General features: G+C 32.9%; 1 pseudogene across 1 annotated transcript; it reads left to right on the top strand.

Moving 5' to 3' along the window:
* Nucleotides 1-6,089: 6,089 nt before the first annotated feature.
* LOC145598651 (BTB/POZ domain-containing protein At3g05675 pseudogene) lies at nucleotides 6,090-8,643 on the top strand (annotated as a pseudogene). Its single transcript, XR_014103593.1, has 2 exons — nucleotides 6,090-6,206; nucleotides 7,041-8,643. The product of XR_014103593.1 is annotated as a BTB/POZ domain-containing protein At3g05675 pseudogene (transcript).
* The last annotated feature ends 296 nt before the right edge of the window (nucleotides 8,644-8,939 follow it).

Below are 8,939 nucleotides of genomic sequence, written 5' to 3' on the forward strand. Positions count from 1 at the left end.
TTTATAATTTTCATCTTCATTTTCATCTTAAACTTTAATTATTATAATGTACCTAAATCAGTCAAAGTGTTTTCATATAGACAAAATTGAATTATTGTACTTTATTCTTCGTATATGTTATTAATTATTATATTTTTATTTGACTCCCCTTTATTAGAAATACTGCTGTATATATTTTGTTTTGTACAGTATGAAATATTCCAATTTGTACAGGATTCTTACCAGATTAATATGTAGCAAACAGGTTATTGGTCCATGCTAGTCCAATAATAGTAAAAAGTAAAACTAAAGGGAATTATTAATGATATATAAAATACAAACAATTACAAGTCCACTAAAGAAAACCTGGGAGCATATTTCGCTATAATAATCAATAATGTGTGCATAGGAATCAAGGGCATCCGAGGCACTTCCTCTAAAAGGAGAAAGAGCATGCATAGTTCTTCATACGGATGAAAATGCATTGGCTAAAGCTAAGGAACATGCTCATGTTAATGTGTGTATATCTCACATCTAATCTTTATTAGTAATTAGTCTATTTTTACATTTGCAATATTGCACGATATATGAAAATATATGTATGTATAGTATATGATGCACGCATGAAAGTTCATTCGACGTATAGTTTACTTTAATCAATGGATATGATCGTCAGCTCACTTGCTCAAATAGTCATGTTTTAAGGGCTTGCGCTGTCATGCAATGGACTCATAGGATCACGTTTAATTTTTATCAGGGGTTGGAAGGAATGAGTTTATTATACTCCTTCAAAACTTATGTTTGTCTCAACGCATTTATTTGTTTTTATATAATTGTCCTTGGCTCATGCAATTTTTATCAGCTAGCTAGAGAAGTCGATATCATGTTGGATAGATTGTATCTAGGTGTCATGTATGAGGAAGTTTTATTACTTGTATGTGCTTTTGATCATTAAAATTCATTAATAAATTACAATCATCATTTATGTAAAAAAATTGGTCCCCAGAAACATAATCTCCTTTTCCATGTATGAGAATATTGACTTAAGCACCTCTCCCTCTCTCAAATCATATCTTAACATTATAAACACAACCTTTTTTTCACCCCCCTCTCCTTTTAAAAATTTGGCCTTCCAGCATATAACAATATATGATCAATCTTATCAACTTGACCAATTGAGATTTGAAACTCTCCAATAATTTTATGCACAAAAAGGCCCATCTTAATTGAATGTTATTATATTTTCCATGATTAAGATGTTGAAAAATGAAGCATACTTTAATACAAAAAATGATTGAAGGTCCTTTAAAACCGGCATTTTTAATTTTATTAGATTATGCTTGTTATAAATTTTTCTGTATACAATAATTATTGATGTCTGCCTATCTAAAACCTAAGAACCCCATTTTAATTTCGGTTTTTTTTTTGGTTTTTGATAGGTAGGAAGAAAATAAATTGAACACACATATAAATGATCATAGGGTGAAAAAAAGATAACTTTTAATCATCATTTTTATACTGTAGTTCCAAAGTTGGCCCATATTTTTCACTTCAAAAAAAAAAAAGTTGGCCCATTATTCTTGGAAGAAAAAGAGATGAAAAAAGGAAAAAAAAGATTCTTAATTTTTTTTTCAGCTTGCAAAAAAGCTTATAATTCTGTCTCCCTATAACACCACACGCCTCATCATGGCCGTTGAGAATGAGGTCAACGGCATCAAAGATTTAGCAATGTCATCACTTAACAAAAAAACCAAAATTAATTTTTTTTTTTTAAAATTATACTAAAATAAAAAATAAATAAATAAATAAAATTAACTAGCTAGGCAAAGTTTCCTTTTTCACTTTATTTTGTTGGTTAAAAGCCAAATTAAATCCCATTACAAAGATATGGTTTGCCTAGAATGCTTCTACTTTTATTGTGTTTTATCTTTCCATGTCAAAATTATTTTAATTAAATTTGCATGATTGGAAAAGAAGTCAATTTCTCATTGGTTAAGCATAGTTTCTCATCAAGTCAATGATAGATACTTTACAGTTTGTATAAAGTCCATTCAGCAAAAATTTCTCTCCAATGTTGGAAGTTAACTTGTAATATGTTGGATGATTTTTGGAGAGAATGTGAAAATGTGTTAGTTTAGACATACCTATAAAAGGAAAGCAAGAGTTGGAAAGATATGTCTAGATAAAACTATGCACTAAAAATTGTTGGCTTTAGAAGATTAGTCTCTCAAATTATATCAAGTCTAGTTTTCCATTCTTCTCCAATAACATATATCCTATGTAGGTCTACAAATGTTGTATGAAAAATCTTCAATTTCAATATAATGTGTTAATGTATTGTATACAATTCACATGTGCACATACCAATAACATATATCCTATGTAGGTCTACAAATGTTGTATGAAAAATCTTCAATTTCAATATAATGTGTTAATGTATAGTATACAATTCACATGTGCACATACGAAACATTGTATTGATGACCATATGTATATGAAAGACTCGATCATAATAACCTAATGAAGTAGTGCATGTATATATATAATGAGTGTATAAGTGTATATATCTTTTCCGTTAACAAGTCTGTCATTGTTAATTTTAACTACGAAGTACGGAGTACAATGTATGTGCTGTATTTTTTATATTTTTCTTTTTGTTATTATTTATAGTAAAGGAATGTATTTTTTTTTTTTTTGGGGGGGGGGGGGTTTAGCCATACTGTGTGACTACTTATAAAAAAACAAAGTAACCCTATAATATTGACCGAGTAACCCCTATAATACTGATCAAGTAACCATTAATACAATAACGAAGTAACCCCTAAAACACTGATCAAGTAACCCCTATTACACTAACGAATTGAAGTACCCCCTAATACAATAATGATTGGTCACACAGTGTGGCCGGCCAATTTTAGGTTTTGGACCATTGGATATAGAGAGTTACATCATCAATCAACCATCCTTGTTTCTTAAAATCCCTTCTAATCCTAGATCAATGATCAAATAAACATGCAGCTTAACCTAGTTTACTACTCCATACTTGGTCACTCAATCAACAATAATAATAATGATCAGATTAGCTAAAGAAATCCAAAGGATTAGTAATTTGTTAAAAATAATTATACATTTATACTATTTCTAACTTCTACAGTAAGTCAGAAATTCGAACCAAATAAAAATAAAATAAACAACTTATAAAAAAATTAAAGAAAACTTATTAACAAGTGTCCACTTTACGTCATTCCTTTTTGATCAGAAAACCATCCTTTACCCCCTTGCCAGTTGCCACCACTAACATCGTTTGGGCCAATGTTGACAAAAAACAAAATTAAATCTTTAATTAAGGGGAAAAAACTATGATTATGAAATCTTGGATAAAAGCTACGAGTACTACTGAGTAAGGCTAAAATATAAAATTATTACAATTGTTTAAAAATAAATATGATACAATTACAACACTTAACATCCATTACAGGTTGTAATCATTTTGTATAAATTTTGAACTTAGTACCAATTTGATACATATTTGTAATCACGCCTCTATGCTCCAAAACTTAATAAAATATATTTTAGCAAAAATAAGTTAAGTTTAGTAGGAAAAAATGAAATAAATTACTTTAAGCTAAAAAACAAACTAAGCATCTTCATTCTCCTACCAGTCTACCACCAACTAACATTGTGTAGAAAAATTAAGTTGAAAACAAGTTAAAGTTGGCAATAATAGGATACAAAGGCCAAATTTATTTTCCTCCAATTTTAAGGTTTTACAAAATAATAGGTAATTTTACTAAAAAAAATCGACACAAACAATTCGATAACATGCAACGATAAACAAAAGTCGTTAAATGGCTTTTTATGATTAGGAAGATAACAAAATGATTAACTGAATAGTTCAAAGTATTTAATCAATTTGAATATCTAATTCTACTAGTATGTACAAAGACTTGCTGCCTACTTCATAGAGATTTGAAACCATTTCTCGCATGTTAGCCTACAAGCTAAGGCTACAACCTAATGTATTTTACTTCGTAAGTCACGATTTAAGGGTCTGTTCTCATTGACTGAACTCAGCTGAACTGAATTGAATATTTTATAAGAGAAGGAAATTAGGAGCTGAACTGAGCTGAGCTGAGGTGAGCTGAACTGAACTGAACTGAACTCAGCTGAACTGAACTGAATCGAACTGAACTGAATTTCAACGTAAGAGAACAGGCCCTAAGTGATATCTATGGATAAAATGTTGAACCAAGATGTAGTTCCAATTTGTTTGATCCCTACTAAGGTGAGAAGCCAAGGTCGATCGATTTCAAATATAACATTTAAGGCTACAACCTAATGTATTTTACTTCGTAAGTCACGATTTAAGTGATATCTATGGATAAAATGTTGAACCAAGATGTAGTTCCAATTTGTTTGATCCCTACTAAAGTGAGAAGCCAAGGTCGATCGATTTCAAATATAACATTTAAAAAAAAGTGGATGATCAACTAATTTAGTCCGTTAAACTTTTAAGGGATGGTATTGAAGATCTGAGATTAAATCTCATCTACGTCACTTTTTCTTTCGGCTTTCTTTATACTGCATAAAAAAAAAACTCATAGAAAAAAGGAGTAATTAATTGAGATTAATAATGGATTGGTATAATTAGGTCAACAAAATAAGAGGCGCTAATGATCCAATGATAGAAGGGGTCACTGTAGTGTCCCAAATTCCAAAGGAATGTTATGGGTCCAAACGAGGTGGACCCCACCCACTCAAAGCCCAAAGACAGCCCGACACTTAATTTTTCATCCTTCACATTTAGCAGACCTGTCAATGCCAGAGAATGTCTAAGCTAGCTTTACTTACATTACAGCCCGGTCCATTTATTTTTGACCCATCTTCCATTTTTTTGTACTAGTACAAATAACCAATTTATTGGGGGAATATTTTAATTCTTGAGAAAGATATGAGATATAGGGGGTAAAAACACTAAATAGGAATAGTAAAAGGAAAAGGTAAAACAAAAACACACACTCGATAAATATTGTATGGATTATAATGACAATTTGATACTGGTACTACGTTTACGCAATCCTTATATTCTTGAGACTATGTCTCAAATTAGTTGTTATATTAATTTTTTGCAAGATTATGGTTCGATCTAATTAGTAGCGTATGTTCAATTCAAGATGGTTAAAAAATGGGATCAAGAAATAATAGCCTATCGGAAGGAAGATGCTTTCTGTTGCTAGTTGTGGGTTGGAAAAAAGAAGAAGGCTTTTTACTATTGGACACTAATTTTGAAAATCTTTTTTATCAGCTAGATTTCTTATTGCCTATCAAACATCATAATTTAATTTGATGAGGCTATAACATTAGATAATGATTAAAGAAGACTTGGGAATACTAATATGTTTATCAAATGTTTGAAGACCAACAATGTTTGGACCTCGTTAACTTTGATAACAATCAGTCAATCATGCTTGACTAGCTTTGTAGCCAGCAGGTACTCGTAAACTGGAAATGTTGGCTAAATGGCTAGTACTGTAACAACCTAAAAGTGGATCACTGGATTGAACTATACGGAGTAATCTCTAATAACCTGTACCGGCCAATAAATTGATTAAAACAAAAGTCTTCATTGAAAAATACAAAAATCCCCTACAAATATGCAATAACTCTATAATAATTTGGCTACAAAAATGAGTTCTGTGTTCCTTGATATTTTTTTTACTAACAACTGAAAGAGGTAAAAGTTATTACGAATTGTACATGTATATGTTCAATCAGTAATATTATTCGCTTATGCATAGCATAAGACACTACTATTGCTAGTAAAAAATAGTAAACCAAGCATAGCTTGGTCTACTAATCAAGTTTGCATCTCACCCTCATTAGAGACAATTTGGAGATGGGGATTCCCTTACCCTTCCCCACCACTTCCAAAGTCTCTAGCCCACTAATTCAGGCCGAGAGGACCTGTGAGAGGTTCCAAATACTTCCAATCCAGTAGCACCCTTCTCCTTACGAAAAAAATAATAAAATGGGAAATACAGTCACACAAATTTAATTCGAGTACTCCGTAATTCAGTTTTGTTTAGTTCAGTTCAACTGGAGTGTCAAGCCTCAGTCACAACTCTCCCTCCCGTCTTTACACATACTCTTTCTCTCTCGAGTACAGTAAAGACCGCTCTACCGCAACAGCCACCAGCTAAACCGCAAAATCGCCGCGCCATTTCTACGTTAGTACTTTCCTCTCTCTTCCATTTTATCATCCTTTTTTCCAGATTTGTTTTTAGAGCTTTTGTAATTTGTTAAATGAATGCAATTTTTGTGAAATTTGGGAATGAACTTTGGAGTTGTTTAGGAATTAGGGTTTGGCTGAATAAAAACTTGTGCATATTTTGGTGAATTCGCGATTTATTTACTCTGCCTGTCAATTCGTTCGATTGTTTGATTGTTTTGTTAATTAAACTTTCTGAATTTTGAACTTGTTTAGTAATCAATCAGGTTGATGTAATGAGTTCAATTGTTGGATTACTATGCTTATGAATTAATTGTATAGTTAATTGATTGATTGATATTGTGTATGTGCTTGATTTCATGTTAATTGGTAAAGTTATTATGTTAGTATGAATCAATTACGGTGGAGAAACCTGATATGTTATTGCCATTGTGTACTTTTATATGGGATTAAAGTAATGATTGCTGTTGAAAGGTTTAATAATCGATTGATCGCGTTATCTGTATTGTCAATTGTGTTTCTCATTGTTCCAATGATTAATAATGATCTTAAGATTCATAACTTATGGAGCATTGCTTGCATTTCCTCCCTAGTACATTTTTGGGTTACATAATTTACATTACTTGAAAGATAAACATGTACTCCGTAACACGTAGTATATCTTTTTTTCTTTTGATGTATCTCCATTTATGAAACCCTGGAACCCATTTCTGGTATAGCGAAATAGCACTGGACTTGAATATCATAGCTGTAAATTTGACGCTACTTTTGGGCATTGATTTGCATTATTTATGTGGTTTTCTGATGTAATGGCACTCGTACTTCATTTCAGCTGCTCAAGTATGAGTCGTTTTGACTTTTCTCACAACATATGGATGAAGCTGCAGTAGAAAAGAGCTGTAAACCCATAGATGATCATAATATTAAAGACATAGCCGTTTGCTTGAGAACTAGCGAGCAAGGAACCCAAAGAATATTCTTTTTTAAACCTCCCATCCTGAAAGAAAAGAGCAAGTTTTTTGCTGATCAGCTCTTGTCCCCTACCTTTGGTTCTTGCATTGAAGTTCATTGCTCAGTTGTTGTCTATGATCACTATGTTCATCTCTTGAGCCACCTTCACCTTCCTGCCAGCTCACTTGTTGACTCATGGAAAAGCGTAAATTCAGCCCTTGGTGTTCTCCAGGTAGCGGTGTCTCTACAATGTGAAGAAATTGCAAAGACCTGTGTTGATTACTTAGAAGCTGTTCCTTGGGAAGACAAGGAAGAGGAGGAGATACTAAGAATTGTGCCTAAACTTGGTGATTTAGCCTTGCCAATTTTGGCCCGGCTCAAGCCTCTAGATCCAAATTCTACCAAAAATGTATTTCTTGCTGCAGTTCGATATGCCATGTCCATCTCTCCCCCTTACCCTCCATTTGGGGATGAAATTAGGATCTCTGCTCAAGAGCAGATAGAGTATATGCTAGGGGAAGATGAAGATACCCCACTAGTTACGGCTGATGATGAAGTAAGATCTGAGATAAGAAAGGGTCTTTCTCAGATGTTTATGTTGTTCCAAAAGGAATTTTCATCACTCCTTTCACACTCTGACCTTTCCTTTGAAAATATAGAAAATCATATATTGCACAATCTAAGTGGTCTTGAATGGTTATGTAATTTGCTTCCAAAGATAAACTTAATGGGAGATTTTGTCTTAAAGTGGGCTGATTTATCAAGCTGCATATTAAGCATGGCTGAACACCCAAAGTTGGAATCTGTCATGTGGAGTTTGAAGTTTAAGCTCATCGAGATTACTGCAAAGGTTTTGGATGCAGTGGGCTATGGCGTTGTGATTTTGCCTTCTGCATGTAGGATGCAATTGTTGAAGACATGGCTTCCATATATTCAGAAAATGAAGCCTGTTCTGGATTCTGTGGGCAATGATGAAACAGGCTTCCCTTACAGGATGGATGAAGACCTATGCCAGGGCATCCAAGGAGCTATCGTTTCGGTTATAGTAGCATTGCCATCAAATGACCAGGCCGATATACTGGGTGATTGGATGGAATCTGGGCAGTTAGGCTATCCTGACTTAACTGAAGCTTTTGAGATATGGTGTTACAGAACAAAGTCTTCTAAGAGAAGGTTAGTAGAGGGGTTGGATAGAGTAAGTAATGACTCGGTCAGCTCTGATTTATCTTCCTGATTATTCCTTTTGGCCCTCATATGTCAGAAGTGTATGTAATTTGATCATTTTCTACTTACAATCAGCACCATTGAGAATTGTCAATCAATGGATTCAAGTCGCGTGCATTAACCTAATTTTTACAAGCTGTCCTTGACCTGGTTTTCTACTCACTCCTTTTATGCTTGCTGTTAGCTGTAAGCTGTATTGCTGTATATTGTGTTTTCATATATTGATTTAAGCCAATGGTGACATACTTCAGTTCATGCAATGCACTGTAAATGTTTGATGTTAATCAGATTTATCTGGACCAACGGTTCTGTTTAGAAATATATCATGCTTAAGCCTTAATATGGCTTAAGTATTCAATTGAGATGACCAATTCATGGTACACAAGCTATAGTAGAATTACTTGACCATGAATGTTGTCACAATGCTGACATATTTTGTGCTTCATATATAGTACCGTAACTAATTTGTATCTTACGGGTAGATCTATGATACGTTCTAATTCTTGATCTTTTTTTCCATACAATTATGAATGAGCATGACCTTTCTTCAGAAGAT

The sequence above is a fragment of the Chenopodium album genome, chromosome 20 (assembly GCF_948465745.1).
Source record: "Chenopodium album chromosome 20, dcCheAlbu1.1, whole genome shotgun sequence".
Classification (NCBI taxonomy): domain Eukaryota; kingdom Viridiplantae; phylum Streptophyta; class Magnoliopsida; order Caryophyllales; family Amaranthaceae; genus Chenopodium; species Chenopodium album.